This window comes from Camelus bactrianus, chromosome 8 (assembly GCF_048773025.1).
Source record: "Camelus bactrianus isolate YW-2024 breed Bactrian camel chromosome 8, ASM4877302v1, whole genome shotgun sequence".
Classification (NCBI taxonomy): Eukaryota; Metazoa; Chordata; class Mammalia; order Artiodactyla; family Camelidae; genus Camelus; species Camelus bactrianus.
Genome location: NC_133546.1, coordinates 45,991,343 through 46,010,580, shown reverse-complemented (window position 1 = coordinate 46,010,580; position 19,238 = coordinate 45,991,343). Strand labels below are relative to the sequence as shown.

The 19,238-nt window shown below is 43.6% G+C and overlaps 1 protein-coding gene across 2 annotated transcripts in view; it reads left to right on the top strand.

Annotated features, from left to right (window-relative positions):
• SOBP (sine oculis binding protein homolog) overlaps positions 1–18,989 on the top strand; it is a 157,622-nt gene extending 138,633 nt beyond the window's left edge. For both annotated transcript variants that reach the window (XM_074368552.1, XM_074368551.1), the window contains one exon: positions 17,039–18,989. The gene's annotated coding sequence lies outside the window, so the exon portion shown is untranslated. The remainder of the gene's footprint in view (positions 1–17,038) is intronic.
• Positions 18,990–19,238: the final 249 nt, after the last annotated feature.

Sequence of the window (19,238 nt, the reverse complement as noted above, 5' to 3'; positions counted from 1 at the left end):
GAATATGATGCTTGAGGGCAGGCTGTCAAGGCACTTACAGTCTGGTGGAGATGTATATCTGGGGAGGACGGAGGCCTGGGTAGGAGAAGTGGACCTTCAAGGAGAAACAGTTGCTCGCTTTTGTACGTACAGGTCCTCTTCTAAGTCTTTGTCAGTAGTGTTAATTTGGATCCCGATCTATGTAGCAATTGTTTTTATCTTCATTTTACTAAAGAGGAAACTAAGACAGAGGAATTAGGTAACGTGCCCAAGATTACCAAGTTAGTAAGCAGGGTCGAGATTCAAGTTTAAACTTTCTGACTCCAGGGCTGTATTTTCTTTAAAACACTATAGAAGAATAGGTTAATTGGTGATAAAATTATTTTATCCACCTCAGTTGTCTTGGCGAAAGTTCCTAGACAGAACCAAGCCTACCAATCCACTTCTCTAAGTGTCTAGACCGTGTTCAAATTTTTTTGGGGGGTGTGGGGGACAGTGTTTTTTGTTTGTTGTTTCAGCAGCAACAACAAAAACCTAGAATACCAACCCATTACTCCACAGTAGGAAATGCAGGTGTGGACCTATGTGGACTTGATGTGGTGTATCCAAATTATTGTCCCTAAGTCAGTGTATTTACTGCTGCCTTGGAGTACCTACCTAACTTATAGCCAGAAGTTTGCTTGGCAAACACAGAGCCAGTGCAAGGGGCCCTCCTGGTTGGTGCAAGAAGAGTTTCTCAGCCGCCATACCGTGAGGCTTCCTTTTCTATTGATGGCTTTGCCAGGGGGAGCAGAATACTAAAAATCAGTTCACCAGTCCTTGATTTTACATCTGCAAGTTCTGCTCTCCAAAGACAGATGGCCTCAGCCTTCTCATAGTCACCACAATTGAAAATGCCCCTGCTTTCTCCACCAGAGTAATTTAATCTGGTTGACAAAGCAGTGAGTAATGGGAAGATGTGGGACAGAAAAAAAATGATGGCCTTTAGAAAGCCAGAAAGGCATTGGGAATTGTCATTTTAAACCCATCCTAATATCACTCATTCAAGTGACATTAAAGGAAGAATGAGAGGGTGAAAGATTTTACTACCATTACTGGAGTGAAAAGTGACCAGGTCAAGAAGAGTGTCACTAGTCCATAAGTAGCAGGGGCCCAAAAGAACATAAAAGCATGAAATACAGGATGGCTATTTGGATGATATATGTTTCTGAATAGGGAATCAGGTGAGGGTCTTGCACGTTGACCAGAGTCATTACTAAAAATACTAACCTGGCTTCAGACAATTTCAGAAGAGAATGACGAAATCGCCTATCGCCCCTTGAGATTGGAAAGTTCTTTTTTTGATGGGTTCCCCAAGAAATTACAGCTTTCCTCTCTAAAGCCAGAGACTCCCAGACTTTGCCAGCTACAGTGGGGTGACAAGACAAGTGATTTAAGACAGGGGAAGAACGCCTCCCCTCCACTAAATCACACTTCTTCTTGCCCTCTGTCATTTCATGCCACCTCGCAGCACAGTTTCAACCTACCATAATTCACCTACATGCTCTGACCCTTCCTGATTTTCTGTGCACACGTGGTGCTGTTTTTCTTCTCTGCCTTCAGAAACCCAGCCTACGCATATGGTTACAGACACCGGAAATGCATCCGTTAAATAAAGGACTGTGTGACTTTTGTGCCCTGACAGTGAATGCGGTTTGGTGACACGTTAAAGCCAAAGGAGAAAGCTTGAAAAGCCAAAAAACAAACCTGGACTGAGTCATGGGCGTGGGTGAGGTGCGGGTGAGGTGTCGGTGAGGGATTTCTCCATATGCTTGTTGGTGACTCAATTATCTCTTACAGGAGAGTCTGTCAGTAACTTCTGTCAGGTTTCTTCATTCTTTTTAGTATGCCCGCCGTTTTCATACTGTGTCACTGTTTTAAAAAATCATTTAAAATAGATTCACAGCCCACTGTATCTTGAAATCAAAAATCCAGGTAACTACAGCTGTCTTCAAAGAAGTCATCATTTTTGCTAGTTCTTGGGAAATTATAGGGTGTTTCTTTTTCCATTTTGAAGTTATTCTGTTCCTGGTTACCTGACTATGCATTCTTGTTTGTTGATATGATTACAAATGATTTTAATGGGCAGATATTTTCCAAAATGCAGAACTAATTAAGTTTAGTTGAAGATTTTAAAAGGTTGGAAACTTCCTTTAATCTTCAACTTTTAAGACGCCAAATACCAGTTCTGCAGCTTCTGTAAGCTGAAAAAGAAATCCCCCCAAATAATAAGGACAACAATGTATAAACACTTCCCAAACTATTCTATCCACAAAGAATTCCATTTATAAATGGAATACTCCCTTCTTTGTCTTTGCCTTAGAGCTTGGGGGATAGCTGTTTGTATTTGTGCATTTTCTGAATTTCTACAGTTTACACTTGTTTATGGTACATTGGGGAGTTCAGAGTAACCATTTGCAAATGTTTGAAGATATTCAAAAGAAAATATTCCCTGCTCCTTGATTTTCCAGGGAAATGACATCGGCTCTTTAAGACGTAAAATAATCAATGGAAAAAACGTGTACCATGAGTAACCCTTTCACCCTCACTTTTTCCATTCCCGAGGAGCAGCAAGATCATGCCACTTGCCACCTTTGTGGCTCCCAAATTTCTTGTGTGTTTATAACACCAGAAAGAAAATCTAAGACTCTTTTCCCTGGCCCCCATACCAAGATGCTCCCCCAGCCTCAGCAGCAGGGGTTCCTTCCACTTTTTGTTTTCTCTGGGAAAGCTAAAGAAGGGGGCTGTAGTTTTGGGAGTTTAGAGTTTAATTATTAGTCTGGTCATGGAGCCACAATCCCAGAAAGGACTATTTTAAGAAGAGGACGGGATACTGCCTCGTTAGGAAAGCTAAAAGGGTGGAGGTGGCAGGTAACTTTTTGCCGGTTTGGTTTCTCCAGCTGTGAAGTTTGAGAAAGTCATTTGCCTGCGAGGTCAAGTCCATACAGTCGAAATATTACTATGAGTGCCAACTATGAAAGCAAGAAAAAGCGGAAAAACTGAGTGAGAAGAGAAAATAGGATGTGCTCAGATCCTATGCCAAGCTTGAGATTTTTGAATGTTCTAGTGCTTGGTTATTAGAAATCTTCATTGGCAATGTAATCCCTGGTGTTAAAGTTCTGCCTGTCAGGATGCAGATGACCAGTCTCACTATAGGTCTTTCACAGAGCCAGCAAGGAACTGCCAGGTCTGCGTCATGCCCACATGTGTGTGGTGAGGACCTGAGAGAGCGCTTGCTGTGATCATTTCAAACTCATAGAGGAATATTTTCTGGATGAACAAGGTCAAGATTGGCCTTAGACACATCTCGTTCAGTGTTGCTGGGTCTGTTTTAACCCTTAGGACAAGGGGATTGAAGGAGGGTTTTAATATGCAGGCATCTGGCTTTTAGATGTTATTTCAATCAGATTCTGATGGTATAGGAAATGACATATGTGACCAGGTATGTATTTCTTTTGCATGTAGCTGTAACCCTTTGTCTTCAGCAGGGCTGGGACAAGGGTGAGGCAGGAGAGGCGCTTAGTGTGCAAACTTTAAAGATGGACTGACTCTCAGAGTCGGGCAAGTGCAGCACAAGTCCTGGCCCTGACCTCCAGACCTTCTGATCCATATGGCAGCTCCCCGAGGCTGGTCTCCATGGACTAGTTCCCCCTGGAATTTCATGGAAAGTTTCCTGTGCCTATACACAGAGGCATTTCCTTGGGAGGAGCAGTCCATAGATTTGGGCTTCAGCAAAAAATTTGCCTTACATCTCTGAAGGAGTCTTTTATATTATCACCAAGAAATCTCTGAGTTGAGACTTTTCTTGTTATTCTGAGGAAGCTGAATTAATTGTAAGTTTCCCTTAAAACTTAATTCCTATTTTTAGCAATTTTTGCTGTGGACCTAATATTGCAGAGTCACTATTGCAACTACATAATGTAGCCCTTGCCTCACTAAGATTGCCAGAATGACAACATGCAGAAGGTTATAGCGTTTCAAGTTACCGTATCTTGGGGTGCCAATGGGGAGAGAAGAAAAGGGAAGCAAGAAAAGAAGCAAGCTAGATACTGCCTCAGCACCTTGACTTTCAAAAGTTTATACTGTATAAGCAGCCGCTGTCCTTCAGTGGAAAACCTTCTACCTGCTGTTGAGGCCAAGGGAGTGGAATGGCTAGAGTCTGAGAAATGGGCAGATTAGTACACATCAGGGCATTGGGAGTCCTGCCAATCTCCCTAGCTCCCTAGCATGCTGCTTCACCTGGAGAGAGTGAGCTTGGAAAGATGAAAGCATTTGACCAGCTATTAACAAGCCATTGCCCAGAAGGGCACTGGAAATAAGTACCCTATCTGATTTCCAATGAATCACTCCCTTGCCAGCCTGAGAGACTGCCTGGGTATCCTGGTTCAATCATTTACACCTACCTTCGTGCAGACAAGCATCCCAGAGAGACAGAGGTGTTCGAGGACCAAAATACACTGTAGCATGGAACACTTACCTCATGTAGTGGAATGGTTACCTCTACCACCAACGCCCTGCCTTTTCCAGACTGTCTTGTCAGAGAGATAGTGTCAAAGGGACAGCGGGTGACCATTTTATTTTCTTTCACCCTGCCCCATGCAGAGTTATTCTGTATTCTTTAGTTGCTGGTTTAAATGCACAACACTTTATACATGGATGCATGTTAAGGCAATGCGTTCTGCATGTGTAAACTTTTTTTTTAAATGCCTCATAAGCGTAAAAGGAATCCATTTCAGAGAAACAAATAAATTAGCTTTAAAACATAAACAGTTTAGCACTGGCATCATTTAACAGGGTCCCGTTCTCAAGGAAAAGGAGAAAATGCCAACCCACATGCCAGTTCTACATACTAACTGCGGAGAGCTCTTCTCCAGATTTGTGGATTTCCACCACTTTCTGCTTGAGGAAAAAAGTAGGGTGGGGTCAGGATTGAGAACATGAGGCCATTAGCAAGGAGGGGAAACACACACACACACACACACACAAATTATTTCAAGGGTCATTTAAAAGATTCTAGTGAAAATAACTGGAGCAAAAGCAAAAGACAATAACAACAAAAAAATTAGTATGTATCTCTAGTGCTTTAAAATAGCTCCTGAGTGTACTAAATATTCTTAAATTGGACACCTGAGTCAAGTTACCCCTGAGATCCCTTAACTCTGTGCTCCTGGGACCAAGCTATGGCCATAAGCAATCAACATGTTTGTGCGGTTTTACCACATGCACAGATCTGAACAGAGAGGAGGGAACACGAGGGCAGAGCTGCCTCTCCACTGGGACTGGGACAGCAATTTTTGTCCAGCGCTCCCTGGCCTCTCTCCATCCAGAGGGCTGGCTGCAATGCTGGGTGTCTCATCATTTCCCGCTTTGAACCTCTGGTTTGTTGTCTTTCTCTGATAGCAAGCTGTGTTCTGTTTTGGGTAAAAAGGGAAGTAAGAATGTGCCGAATAGCCTTCAAAGAGCAGGAGAGAGAAACTCACTTTATGGACTCATCTGATATGAAGCACTGACCTAATGTCCAAAAAATGCAATTAAAAAGTATATCTCTCCCTCATTTGCATGGCTTATTTCCCCAGACGTGTTTTTGGTATTGAAAATGAATGCTATTCCCATACAACATGTGTCTCAATTTGTAATGATATCCTCCTTGCAGCTGGCTTAGTTTGCCGACTGTTTCTAAAACGTTACTGTCTTAAATTTGAGCCAACCTACAATAACAAATTTTCTAGAAGCAAAGTGGCTAAGCTGCATTTGGTGAGAGAAGGGGAAACCCTATATTTCATCCTTCAACTCTTGTTTTGGAAATTCAGACTGTAACATGACCTTTTTCTGAGGAACTCTACACACGCATATGTTAAAAACTGTGCAGATTGGGTGTTGTGGGAGCAAGAATGATCAGGTTTAAGTTTCTCTGCAAAGTTCTGCATCCCATCAACAAGCCCTTTTGATATTTTAAACCTGTATTTAGAGTAATTTCAAGATATTTGGAGCACATGTGGTTAAGTGTAGAACTTTGTCATTATGATTAGTTAGATGCTTATACTTTAAATATTTAAAAGACATTTTTAAGTACTTTATCCAAAAGTTTTCTACCACTAGAATACTGTAACTGAGTGGTATCTGAGCATCATCTGAGCGTATAGTAGGGACACTATAAAGTCACTGCAGCATCTATGCACATTTTCCCTGCTTTTCTGGTTTAATTCAGATGTCATTTTTAGTAGATTTGGCTGATTTTTAAAGTGTATAAAGTCATAAACAGGATTGGTTGTCTGTGATTTTTTTAAAAATTACCAAGTCCCCTAAAGGTAAAGTGTCCAACTTGAATCATGTCAATTCCTACCTTTTTTTCTTTATCCTAGAAGTTATTAGTAAAACTTTTCATTAGGGTGTTGGATCTGAATCTGTGTTCCCGTGAACTTAACGTGTCGTGTTGTTCCTCCAGAATGTCTTGGGGAGAGTTTAGTGGCGGTTAGATCGAGCACTTCACTCTTCATCTCCAGCCATCACGGAAAGTAAGACGTAGGGTCCCATCTTTTTCATAAGTACCTGTTTGAGCACTTAATATGAGAAAGAGGAGAGGGGGAAGAAAACCTTTTTCCAAACTCAGAATCCATTTAAGCTTCGGACGTTACACATTTCAAACTGACCACAGGCCTCTGGGGCTCTCACTCTCTGTGGCTGGCAAAATACAAACTTTCTGGTGAGAACAGGGAAAAGGAGGCTTAAAAGGGCTCATAAACTTGCTTGGACATCCAATAGCTCTTACCCAGCAGCATTTTCATGAGTTAAGTGTAAATGACTCAGAAACATATAGATTGAATTTCTTTTAAAATACACATGGGTTTAAAAATTAAGGCCAAAGTGCTTGGCAAAATAAGTTTTGGTTTTAGCCAAACCCCAAATGTTTGAAAAAAATATAGTTCTACAATTTTCCAAACCAAAAATATATCCAGGTCCCTCCATTCCCCTCATTTAATGCAGTGACATCATAAACATGGGACTTGATGTCCGTGTTTACATCCACCAAGATCTGAGCAACGTGAATCCTAAATGCTAATTGAAAAACTGTGAAAAAAATTTTTTGTAGAAAAACATCATGACCTTGCAAATGAAGATGAGCAGCCAGGGGTTCAGGGTTCCAACTTTGACAGCACCCCTCACTATCTGCTCTTCTCATCAACTACAATGTTCTCTGTCTCAGCTGTGTGTGTGTTTGTGTGTGTGTGTGTGTGTGTGTGTCTGTCTGTCTGTCTGTCTGTCCTGTGCACAGGAGTATTAACTTAAAAAACTTACTATATTTGGAATGCTTAATTTATACTTAATTAATTAATATATTACAGTCCACCAAAGATAAGAAATGCTTAATCATATCCAAGCAGAGGGAGACAGCCCCCTATCACTCATTTATGATTCAAAGATAGTCTTCATTTATTTCCCTAGAGGGCAAAACGTCCATTTTCTTTTTAAGAAAGTATTTTTCATGTGTATTAGTTTAGGTATTTATTTGTGTTCCTTATGCTTCTATATGTTATTTATCTTTTTTTTTTTTTAATGGAGGTACTGGGGATTGAACCCAGGACCACGTGCATGCTAAGCATGCACTCTACCACTGAGCTATACCCTTCCTCTCCATTTTTAGCTAACGATGTTGAACACTGATTCACTGCAGGAACACTGTTATTAAGAGATATCAGGAAGGAGAGTAAGAGAAAAGAGGGAAAAAAAGGGAGAGGGAATGGCAGGAGTCTTTAACTTGTTTTAAGGAGCTAATAACCTCACGAGAGAGACAAGAAATAACCAAGGTCACTTTTATAAGCATCATGCAGAACCTGCAAACGGATGTGATGCTGCAGACAGCAGGCTTCAATGAGGGCAGGGACAGGGCATTTCCTGCATTGTCATAACTGAGAACTGGCAGAAAGAGCACGGGTATTTATTGAGCGAATGAAAGAGAAGAGTGTCGGGAGAGTAAGAGCTAATAGAGATACCATGATAGGGTTCCATATGGCAGGTGAGTTTGGAGATAGAATCTAGAACTGGGAAGGGCCATGACCTGCTGGTCAGGAGTGGAGGAACAAGGGATGCAGAGAAGAGGAAGCCACATGCAGGATGACCGTCCCCCACCCTTGGCTGGAGTGAAGGACTTGGCTGCAGAAGGAGAGGAGAGGAGGGGGAGGCTGGAGGGGAGCAGGTGGACAGTGGAGCTGGAGGTTGTGGAACTTGTACCTTGTAGATGAAGCAACCTCTCTGTGACCTCGGGCAGAGGAGGGACAGGATGAAATCTGTGTTTGTGGAAAATTACTTCAGCGGCTGTTCGCAGACTGAAAGGCATCGAGAGAAAGACTGGCATCACTGAAGCTGATTGCATTCTGATGACAGGCTAATTACCAGCGGTGGATTCTAAACATCACGGGACGTTACTGCTGCAGTGTGAGGGGCGAAGGATGCCACATCTGTGTCTTAAGTATGTAAAGCCATCGTGGCAATGCAGTGGCAGGATGGACTCTTTTCTTTGTGTCCAGAGTAGTCCTAAGGTTTCATGGCACACAGTGGAAGGAAACCTCACAACTGATGGAACATTCTGACATTCAGTCAAAGGGGATGTTGGCCGGGCCCCAGACTGTCATGGAAATAGGAGCTCCACCCCTCTGATGGACCAGCTGCTCTGAGCCCTAGGCCAGCGGGGCGGGGCGTGGTGCAGGCCGTGGGCTATCACCTAATGGGTGCACGAGGCAGGCAGCAGCTCTCCTAGTGGAGAACTTCCCTGCTGATGCACATGGAGCCTGGACAGTGGCTGTCTTGATGCACAAAGCTCTGTCCTTGGCCGGAAGAGCAGCTATAAGGCTTGGCTGGCTTCCTCTACCTCAGACACCTTCAGAGATTTTCACAGAATCAGAATCAGATCCTCCCAGGGCCCGCAGGTACTTTTAAGGGAATTTGGCAACTTTAGGAGATGTCCTTTTATATTTTTAACTTCCCAGGCCATAGACCTCCTGAAGCTTCCACACGTGGTGTCTGTGGGCTCCTGGTAGTGGAGGGAGGCAGCAGTGTGGTTTAGTAGATAAAGTCATCTCTCTTGGGGTTGGGCCAGCCTGGATTCAAATCCAAGCAGTCAATTAATTACTTCACCTCCCTGCGCCTCAGTCTCTAGGTCTGAATAATAATAACACTGCTTTGAGGAATAGGTAAGAAAACATACGTAGTGGGTGGCAGACCCCAGGTGCCCTGGGAATGGAATTACTGTCTTATTAGAAAGGCTACCATGCCTGGGAGAAGAGCACAGGGCTGGAGTGAGGCCTGCTTGGATCTGAAAACCATCTGTGTCATTTATCAGCTATGAGTCTAGAGAAGTTTTATAACCTCTCTGTGCCTACATTTTCTCATTAAATAATTGTAGCAGCTAATATGTATTGAGCATGTAAGCAGTGTATGTAAGCAGTGTTCCAAATTTTACGTGCCCACGACAACCCTAGGGATACCATTATTAAACCCATTTTATAGATGAAGAAGTTGAGGTACAGAGGGGTTAACTGTCCTATCCAGAGTCATTGGCCTGTAAATAACAGTGCTGGAATCTGACTGGCAGCCTGGTCCCAGAGTCTCCCTGCTAAACCCCTGAGCATATCTTCTACAGAAAAAAACAGTAATAATAACCCCCTCCTTGAGAGAGTTCTCAGTCTCCAGTGTAAACAGCAGAAGCAGAATGCCCAGGGGTACCTGGCATATATACAGTAGTGCTCGTTTTGACAATTATTATGGTGGCCCCTGCAGCCGAGAACTTCTTCCCTCAATGTGTAATGAGAGGTAATGAAACACTTCCAGGCTGTCCACTTTGGACGTGAGTGAAACCATTTCAGAAATCCTCCTAAGATGTTTGGTTCCACTTCTACAAGTAAAAACTGAGACAGACATGCTCAAGGTCACAGAGTGGCGCGGCCAGGATTAGAACCTGAGTCCTCATCTGCCTTTCCCCTCAGTAGGACACAGGATACGACCAGAGCTGCTTGAGTTACACGCCCTGTGCCAAGGACCAGAGTCATATTTTTGCCACCCACGGCATTGCTTCCTCACACCGGGCAGCTGAATTTCAGAGAGGAAATAGGCTGCACCTGAACATCTGGGGTGGCAGGGTGGAAGGGTTGCAGGAAAACTGATTAACCACACTCTTCATCTCCTTGGCTGTTTATGGGTCAGGGCATCAGTATGCCTGCTCTTATTTTTTACAGTGAAGTTCCTATGAATATGAAGCTGCCCCCCACTCTCTTTCTCCCTCCCTCTTTGTGCTAATGGGCTGGTTGTCAAGAATAAATAACGTGTCAGACCTCTTTTCCAGACCTAACCTAAAATCGTAAATTCTATTGACCCATAGACAATAGCTACTTGCCACATAAAGCTGCTTTTTCTCTAGGTTCTTTTTTCTTTCTTTTCTTTGAACTTAGAAAGCCTATGTTCAGATTATATAAATAAATAACAAACTCAATCTTAGTACAATAAACATCTACTTTTTTTTGTCCAAGGCAGAATTTTTGGAAGGCACATGAACCAGCATCAGCTAGTGTGTGTATTGGATAGGAACTGAATGAAAATGCAGTTGTTATTTCTTGTCGAGTAACTTCTCAGAGTCCTTGTCTGCAAAGCAAGGGAACTGCACTATGTATGTCCCTAAGGCCCCTTCCAGCTCTGACACTGTGACCACTGCTTGTCAGAGTGAGGAAGGGGAGAGGGGAAACCCAGAACAGGGGCAGGACTCTGTGGAGTGGGGCATTGACTTTGGGATTGTAGGAGCTGGACTTCAACCCAACTTTGCCCCTTTCTGGCTGGTGACCTTGAGTAAGTAGGTTTCTTAACTTTCCTGGGAAAGTTTCCTCATCTGTAAAATGGGGACAGTAGTAAACAGTTCAAAACATTGTTGTTTCAATGAAATAAGAATATCAAGTATACTTGTTTTCAAGTGAAATAAATATATAAAAGTGTTCAGCACAGTATTTGACATAAATTAAGTACTCAGTAAAATTGGACTTCTTTCTTTGAAAACACTGCAGCTTTCCATAATGGTAATAGAAGTGTTTGCTCCTGAAAACCAGAGGGGATAGGGCTCCAGGGTCTTCTTCAAAATTTCTTGCAAAACGTTAGCCATATCATGTAATTCTTTATTTTATTTTTCTCTTTCATGAGTGGACGTAGCCACTGGTTTCAGTGCATTTGTTAAAATGTGTGCTATTAGTCGTGAATCCCTGCCTGCTTTTAGAAAAGGACCAGAGAGACCTTGCATTCTGCTTAATTTGTTTTGCTTAAATACCCAGGTTCTCGAAAGGATTTGAGGTAGTTAAAAGGATCCCTGTCCAGGGTGAAGATAAAGGCTTTTGCCAGTGCACAAGAGGGGGCATCTATGGTTCAGGGTTCTTTGTTCCCCAGGAACTTTGAGAGGTCAGCAAGAACTAGCAGTGGCCACTTGTATGAATAAACAGGCCTCTCTACTCATTGAACTCATAGAATCAGCTACACAAAGAAAATGAAATTTTAATTTGTAGAACAAAGAATTAAAGTTGGATTTGTCCTAGTAGGAGTCTTATACAGTTGTAATTTTTATTGATTGCAGAGTAAAATAAGAGATTTGTGAAAGGAGAAAGTTATAAAAAAGAAAATCAAGATCTTATGTTTGGTTTAATTTTTTTCTTCTTTAAAATTTAAAAAATTTTTATTTATATTTTATTTTTAAGATTTTGTTGTGGGGGGAGGTAATTGGGTTTATTTATTTATTTCTTAATAGAGGTATTGGGGATGGAACCCAGGACCTCGTGCATGCTAGGTATGTACTCTACCACTGAGCTATACCCTCCCCCCTAGTTTTTTTTCTTTTTAAGAGATATATATATATACATATATATATACATATATATATATATATATATATATATACACATATACACACACACACATAATAATAAGACATATCTCCGTATGTGTGTGTGTATATATATATATGTATATATATGTGTGTGTGTATATATATGTGTATATATATGTGTGTGTGTATATATATATGTGTGTGTGTGTGTGTGTGTGTGTGTGTATATGTATGTAAGCCTTAGCGCATCAGAGCCATGGGGCAGGCAGCGCGGTGGTGATGGAATTGTAATTCAGATCAGAGCCCAGCACTGAGCTGAGCTAGCGCTTACCCTTGGCTCCACAGCCCTTTCCTCACCACGGGTTATTTCCCATAGCAATCACGCTAGAAAGGAGAAGGGGTGTTTTTAAATCATCAATTAGTGAGCTATAAGAAAAGAGGAGCCTTCCACTTCATAAATGAAAATCGTTTCCAAATTAGTAAAAGTCATTTCAAACTTTTCATGAAGCAATGGCTGATGGAGGAGGGAGGGAACCATTTTTTGGCAAAACCTCACCAAGCCTTAGCCCTGTCTGGGATGGGCCTGGTATGGAGACCACTGTCTGGCATCACACCCGATCTTATCAGCTGGTGCAGGTGGCTCTGTTCATTGACTGCCGGGCTCTACCCTTGTGAGTGTCCCAGAATAGCTGCGGCTACCTGAGAGGAGTCCAGTCCTCAGGGACTCACTATTGTCCCAGATAAACAGCGTGGCTGAAGCCAGCACGTAATAGCTGTATTTAAAGGTGATAAGTGATGGCCGATGTGCCCGAGTGAGTGGCATCACAAGTAGGGCCTGGGGACAGAGGCAAGCCAGCCTGGTAGCAGGCATTTCTTACCCATCCTAGGGTGGATGCCACAGGATTTTGGACTCCCAGGAATAAATATGCCAGACTCCAAGAGCTGCCTTCTGGACAGATAAGACAGGACGGACCTACTAGACTTTGATTATGCTAATGACAAAGGTATCTGAGAAGGCAAAGAAAAATAAAAGTTCAGAAAATGGATTAGATTGACTGAAGCAGGCTTCCTGATAGAGGTGGAATCTTTTGCCTCCAAGGGACCGTCCTGGAAATGTTAGGATGTGGAATAAGCCATTTTCTCTGGATACACATTTACTTCTGGGAGTGGTTATCTGGAAACTATAAAATTTCCTTTTAAACGCAACCAGCATACATCTTAGGCTATAAAGGCCGAAGGAGGAAGGGCGAGAATGACTGAATGTTGACAGTATCAACATTGAAAGGATTTACTAGTACTCAGGCCTATTTTTGGTCTCTGTAATTCTCTGAAAATTCTCATGTGATAAGGGAGGAGAAGTAACTCAATTACATTCTTAGCAGTGCTTACCTGATGAAAAGTGCCATTGGACAGTGGCTCACTCAGTGCACTTGGTGTGCAGTCGTGATTCCATGAGGAAGATACTTCATTCTTTTGGCCAAAGGGGCAGTTGCACCTGGATTTCTGAGGGCACCTGGCCATACATGCCTGCTGGAGATCATGCACTGTGGAGCTGGTCTTCATACACGGTACATACATGGTACACGAGAAGGGCTGTGTGTGTGTGTGTGTGTGTGTGAGAGAGAGAGAGAAAGATGTTCCACACAGTGGGGCCCTGGGGCCCTACCTGACAAACTCCAATTCAGAGGAAAACCCAAATGTGAGGTACAAGTAGAGCCACTTTCCCAGAACCTTCTGTGTTAAGGGACACTCCACAGAGCTCTGCTAGAGGTGAGACTGTGTATGTGTGTGTGTGTGTGTTTAGTAGAAAGGAGACTCTTTCTGAAACTTGGGACTTAAGGGTCCAGAAATTAATAGTCTTTATTGTACACCGATAATAAGACATATTTCCATATTTGATGCTGGTTTTGGTCCAAAGATCTTACAATCACAGAATATGAGAGATGGAAGATGTAATAGAAAATCTCACCCAGGCCTTCATTTCACAGAGGAAGACTCCAGGCTTGGGAAGGTTATGGACTAGGTCCAAGATCACACAGCTACTTAGGGTTCATGCTTTTGTTGTTGCTGCTGTTGTTGTTGTTGTTTGGGGTGGGGGAAGTATGTTTATTTATTTATTTATTTACTCTTGGAGAAGGTACTGGGAATTGAACCAGGACCTCATGCATGCTAAGCATGTGCTCTACCACTGAGCTATACTCTCCCCCCCCGACTGGTTCACGCTGACTGTTAAACTGCATCTCCGTCTCACTCATTGTATTAATTTCCCCTTTACTCAGATCAAGAAGTTTAGACGGAGAGAACAGGTTGTTCCATAAGACACCTCTGCTTGGCAGGGGCTGAGCCGGAACTTCCTGCCATGATCACTTTCTAAAAGCCCAAGCTCACTTCCTCCCCACTCTTGAGTTTCATACCTTGCAAACCAATAACTCTCAGGAAGGCAACGCTCCAGCTTGGTTCTTCATTTGCAATGATTCCAGAGTCTACTTCTGTGTCATCTACCAGGGGGCTGCCTGAACTAGCCAAAGCCAGAAGGACAAACAGAGATGCCCTCCCTCCCACCCCCTCCTCAAATGTTACGGCAGAGAGGGACCTGCACTGCCACCATCTGGCCTTGACAGGTGTCCCAGACGCGGCGAGTGTGCTGTGAGAGGGAAGGAAAGGGCACGGAAGTCTGCTCTGCCATCCTCTTCAAATACGCTTGGTGTGAGGAGGCTTTCCAAGCAGCAGGAGTGGGGCTGCAAAAAATAGAGTGTGGTGCAGCTGCACCCTTTAGAACTTCGGGGGAAAACACATATTATTTACCAGACAATAATAGATACCAGAGAATAATAATGATTATTATAGCGCTAGGGGTGGCAAACGCCGTAGTTAAGGTTCCAGAATGGCTCTCATTATAATCCTGTTTTCTGAGTCCCTTATGAAAGCCTTGAGATTTTGTACAAGAAGGCTGAGGCTGTCCATGTTTGGCCTTTGTCCAAAGGTGATTTCAATATAAGGAAATTTACTTGAAAAAGATTCCTCTTTTCAGTGGTGGTGGGGTTCATGACTGCATTAAAGAAAAAAAGCTGTATCCTTGAAAAAGCAGTTGCAGCATTCTTAAGTAATTAAAAATTGGGGTGCTTCCCAGTCACTGGAAGAAAGCATTAAACACCTTTTTTTTTTTCTTTCCCTTTTTAAAGAAAGGATTCAGAGTTCCCCTCTGACTACAAGATTTGGTCACTCTTGGTCCCAAGCCCAGAGGTGGAGATGGTTTCCCTCCCACCATAGAAAGTTCCAGGCTGTGCTTCCTAAACAGAAAAGAGTCGCCCCCAGAAGAAGCTACATTGTGTCTTTGGATCCATTTGTCATTTCAGAGGTCCCTTCCCAATTCTTTGTGACCTTTCATTTGATGATGACTCTTGGTGTTTTGTTTTTATACCTCTTCTCATCATTGTCTCCTAGAAAGGAAAGAAGGAAGGCGGGCTGGAAGGAAGGAAGGAAGAAGGGAAGGAAGGCAGGGAGGAAGCAAGGAGCAAAGAGAGAAAGAAAGAAAAAGGAAAGGAAAGAAAAAAAGAAAGACAGACAGGAAGAAAGAAAGGAAAGGAAAGAAACTCAAGTGAGCTCTTTATTCAGAGATAAATACCCACATTTCCAAGTCTGACCATGCCAAATGAAAAGGTTTCCATGGCCTTGTAATTCCACTCCCAATGCATATTTGTGGTGTTTTGCATTTTCACTTTGGTTATTTAATATACATATTAAATGCACACAGATCTGGTGATTTAATGTGATTTGGGGAACCCAGGCATTTCCTGTCATGCACATTCAGATTTTCAAACCTTGTTTTTGGCTGATTGTTATTATCGTTACCATTAACACCAGGATTTGGACAGCAGGGTTCAAAGCACAAGCTTGTACTTAGTCCTCCCCATGGACATTTTGACCTCCTCACACTTGTGCTAAATTCATGCTGCAGACACTCTGAGCAAGTTCCCAGGTCTCTTTGTGGCCTCCATTTCTTCATCTATAAAATGAGGAAATTGTGTATATTATCTCTGGGGTCCCTTCAAGTTCTACATTCTATCACCTGAAATTATTTGTTCATTGTTCTAGGAATAATCTCAACAGTTGTAAAGATATTTAACAAGCCCTCTGTCACCACCTCCTGTTAGCCCAATTTGACCCATTCACATTTCTGACATCCCCATTTATTGGCAGGAGAAAAAGGTACTGTTTTGGGACATGGGGGACAAGAGCTGTTTGACTCTCATTCATTTGACAAATGTGTGTTGAGCTGAACTGGGGGTCAAGTGTAGGGACGTGAGCAAAACAGAGCCACAGACCTCAGGGACTTCACAGTTTAGTTGGCAACTTCTGAATGGCTGCTTCCTGGGGGTGACAGAGTATCCTCAGGAGACTGGTAGCCAGTGAAATAAGCCAGTAGGGCTAGAGAGGCAGAGCCTAATGTCTGTGGTGAAAGTTGGGATGGGCACTCCCCAGAAACCGACTTTCCTGGTGAACAGTCCTGTTCAGACCCTCTGCCCTAGGATCTCAGTCCCAAGCTTGGCTTGGATGTGAAGAGATGTGAGTGGCTCACCTTTGTCAGGCAAGACTCACAGAGAGGGGGCCTTTCTTCCAGCTCCGTTGTCCCGTAGGAAACCTTGGAGGAGAGGTCTTTGTGTCCCAGTAATTTTTCTTGTGCTAAAAAGTCAATCTCATAGCCTTCCTCCTTTGCAGCAAACACTGGGGCTGTTAAACAGAGTATGGGGGTGAGGTCTGCAGCACCAGGGTACCCCAGTGACCTTGCCTGGCTTTGGGGTGACCTTGGGCAACTCCAAAGACCTCCTGCCAGTTAAGCATGCGGTAACGAGGAGAGTGTAAGTTGCTGGGTGGCAAAGGATGCTGCTGCGGTCTCTGGGAGAGGGCAGGGTGCACCCTGCTCATTATGGTATTCCAAAAAGCGACTCGCGTTTCATTTCCTCACACACACGAAGCTGGCAGGGCTGACCCCGTGCAGAACTGTGAATGAAAGTTGTGTGGAAGCCAGGCTGTGCTGCCTTGGGTCTTAAGTCTGACCTAATGGCTAGAGAGCATGCTGCTCTGACTCAGGCCCGGGGCCTCCCCAGCTTGTGGGTGGGGGGTGGCTTGGTCTAGTGGATTCTAACGAGAGCCCTTCTCTTTTTCTAGGAACGCTCGCTCACAGGGTACCTTGCATGGAGAGAGGGCGCAGAGCAAACCATGTCTCGCCATCCAGTGACACCAGCTGGTCAGCTCACCACCCCCTCTGGCTAAAACTCAAGCAAATAAAGCCGCTTCCTGTCATTAAGCATCTCTGAGGAAGCAGCCCTCCCTTGGTGGCCTCTAGCCCAGAGAAGCCAGCACGTCTTGGACCCACCAAGCGGGCCCAGCCTTCCTGCTGCCACCACCTTGGCTTCTCCCCAGAGGAGAACTTAGGGATTTTGCCCCTGGTTTTCAAAACAACAACAACAACAACAACAAATCACCAACAAGCCACAAGGACCAATGTAGGTATTCTCTCCGCCCCATCTTCAAGGCTCAGAGGGTGAGGCTGGAAGATGATACGGATTTGAAAACAAAAACTGTTTTTTTAAATCTTTTTAAAAACTGCTGTGGTTTTGCTGCTACACGAAGAATTGTGATTTGCATTGTACGGTTTTGGACGTTTACTGTTCACGTTTTGACGGCGGAGAGGGATCGTACTGGAGTCCCACCACTTCAGATTCATCTCTGTCCTGCCCAGGATGCACTTTTAAATGAAGAGTTAGAATATTTTATTGGCTAATATACTTTTCTTGTTATTTTTACAAAGGCCACCTTTATCCTTTTTAATGCCATATTTTCAGTGTTACACTTTTATGGCTTTTAATTTTCGATTTGACAGATGTAAGAAGCAGCATGAATAGTTTATACTGTGGTTTTTCAGAGACTGAATGCCAAGAGAACTCGGTAAATGTTTATTCTTCTCAGCTTTCTCTTTAAATTCCCCTAAATAGTGCCCCATTTGGGAACAGAGTAAGAGTGTTGAACTGAAGACCAAAATGCCCTCAAGGTGTAAAATAATCCGAGGGGGAATATTTGCTGGGCGTCACGAAAGACTTGGATGAAATTTCAACCCTGATGGTTTTCGGTGATCCAGGAAGTCAGTGAAGCAATCTCTCTATACGCAGAGTCCTTTCATGATAATTAGAATGGTATGGACAAACCAATGAAAACAGGAGGCAAAGTGAGAAAGCTCACCCGTGATTCTGTTTCACTGTTTGCTTTCTCCTGTCATGGTTAAGAGAAATGTGCAATTCGATCCTCAATCAGTGGGTGGAGGATAACAGGGTAGATTTTCTTGTGTGCACTTGTACAGTTGTAGCTGCGAGTCCAGAAGTCCTCTAGAGCATGTGTACTGGCACTGAGTTGGTGAGACAGTCGTGGAGTATCCCATTCTGATGAGTACAGGAAAAAAAAAAAAAAGAGAATAAGAAAAAAAATCCCCCAAAAAGAAGAAAACTAAAAAAAAAAAAAAAAAAAAAAAAAAAATCAAATCACCTTGTGATTCAGTGTATCTGTTTACTAACTCCAATAAAGCAATTGTTCCCTCTGGAGGGGTCCAGGTACCCCCGCCCATGAGGCCGTGGAGCCGGTGGCAGGAGTGGGGCGGCCGGGTGGGCGAGGCCGGGGCGGTGCCACGCTGGCCTTGAAGCACCACGGGGCCCGTGGATGCGGTGTACATACTGTATTTCTATATTCTCCTTTGTACAGAGTCACTTAACAAGTCAAGCTACTGTTTTACAGGTGCTCCTTATTTATTAGAGCTGTGAGAGCTTGGGGGACACACCTGGCGAGCGAGCTCGCTTTTTAAAAATGAAATTGGGGGGCAGGGGACAGGGAGGCGGGAGGGAGGGGAAGCTCGCGAGCCTGGGGAGAGATTTATAAAAGTGAACAAAAGGAAAACTTCCAGCAACCAATTAAACAAACCATCCAGCCCTCCCACACCATACCCGCCCAAGCCAGGCGCGGCAGCCCCCACCTCTGGGTGCCCAGTTCCCTGTGGGCCCCCTAACGTTCTCCTCTCTCCCTGACCGGTGTCCGATTCATCAAACAAAAATAAATCTCTCAGAAAGAAAAATGCACTTACATGTGCTTATTTTGCTTTTCTCATTATTATGACTATTGTTGTTATTTTCCTTGTTACAGAAGGTGTTCACTTCTTCCCTCCAGGGAAAAATATTTTTTAAATAAAGCTAATAAGTCTTATAAGATGTTGCGATAGAAGGGTGACCCTGGCCCTTCCCAGGCTAATTCTCTGCAAACGAGAGCCCACCTGGTCCACTTGAAGGTCTGCTGCCCACCACCCGGTTCTTGACAACACGCAGTG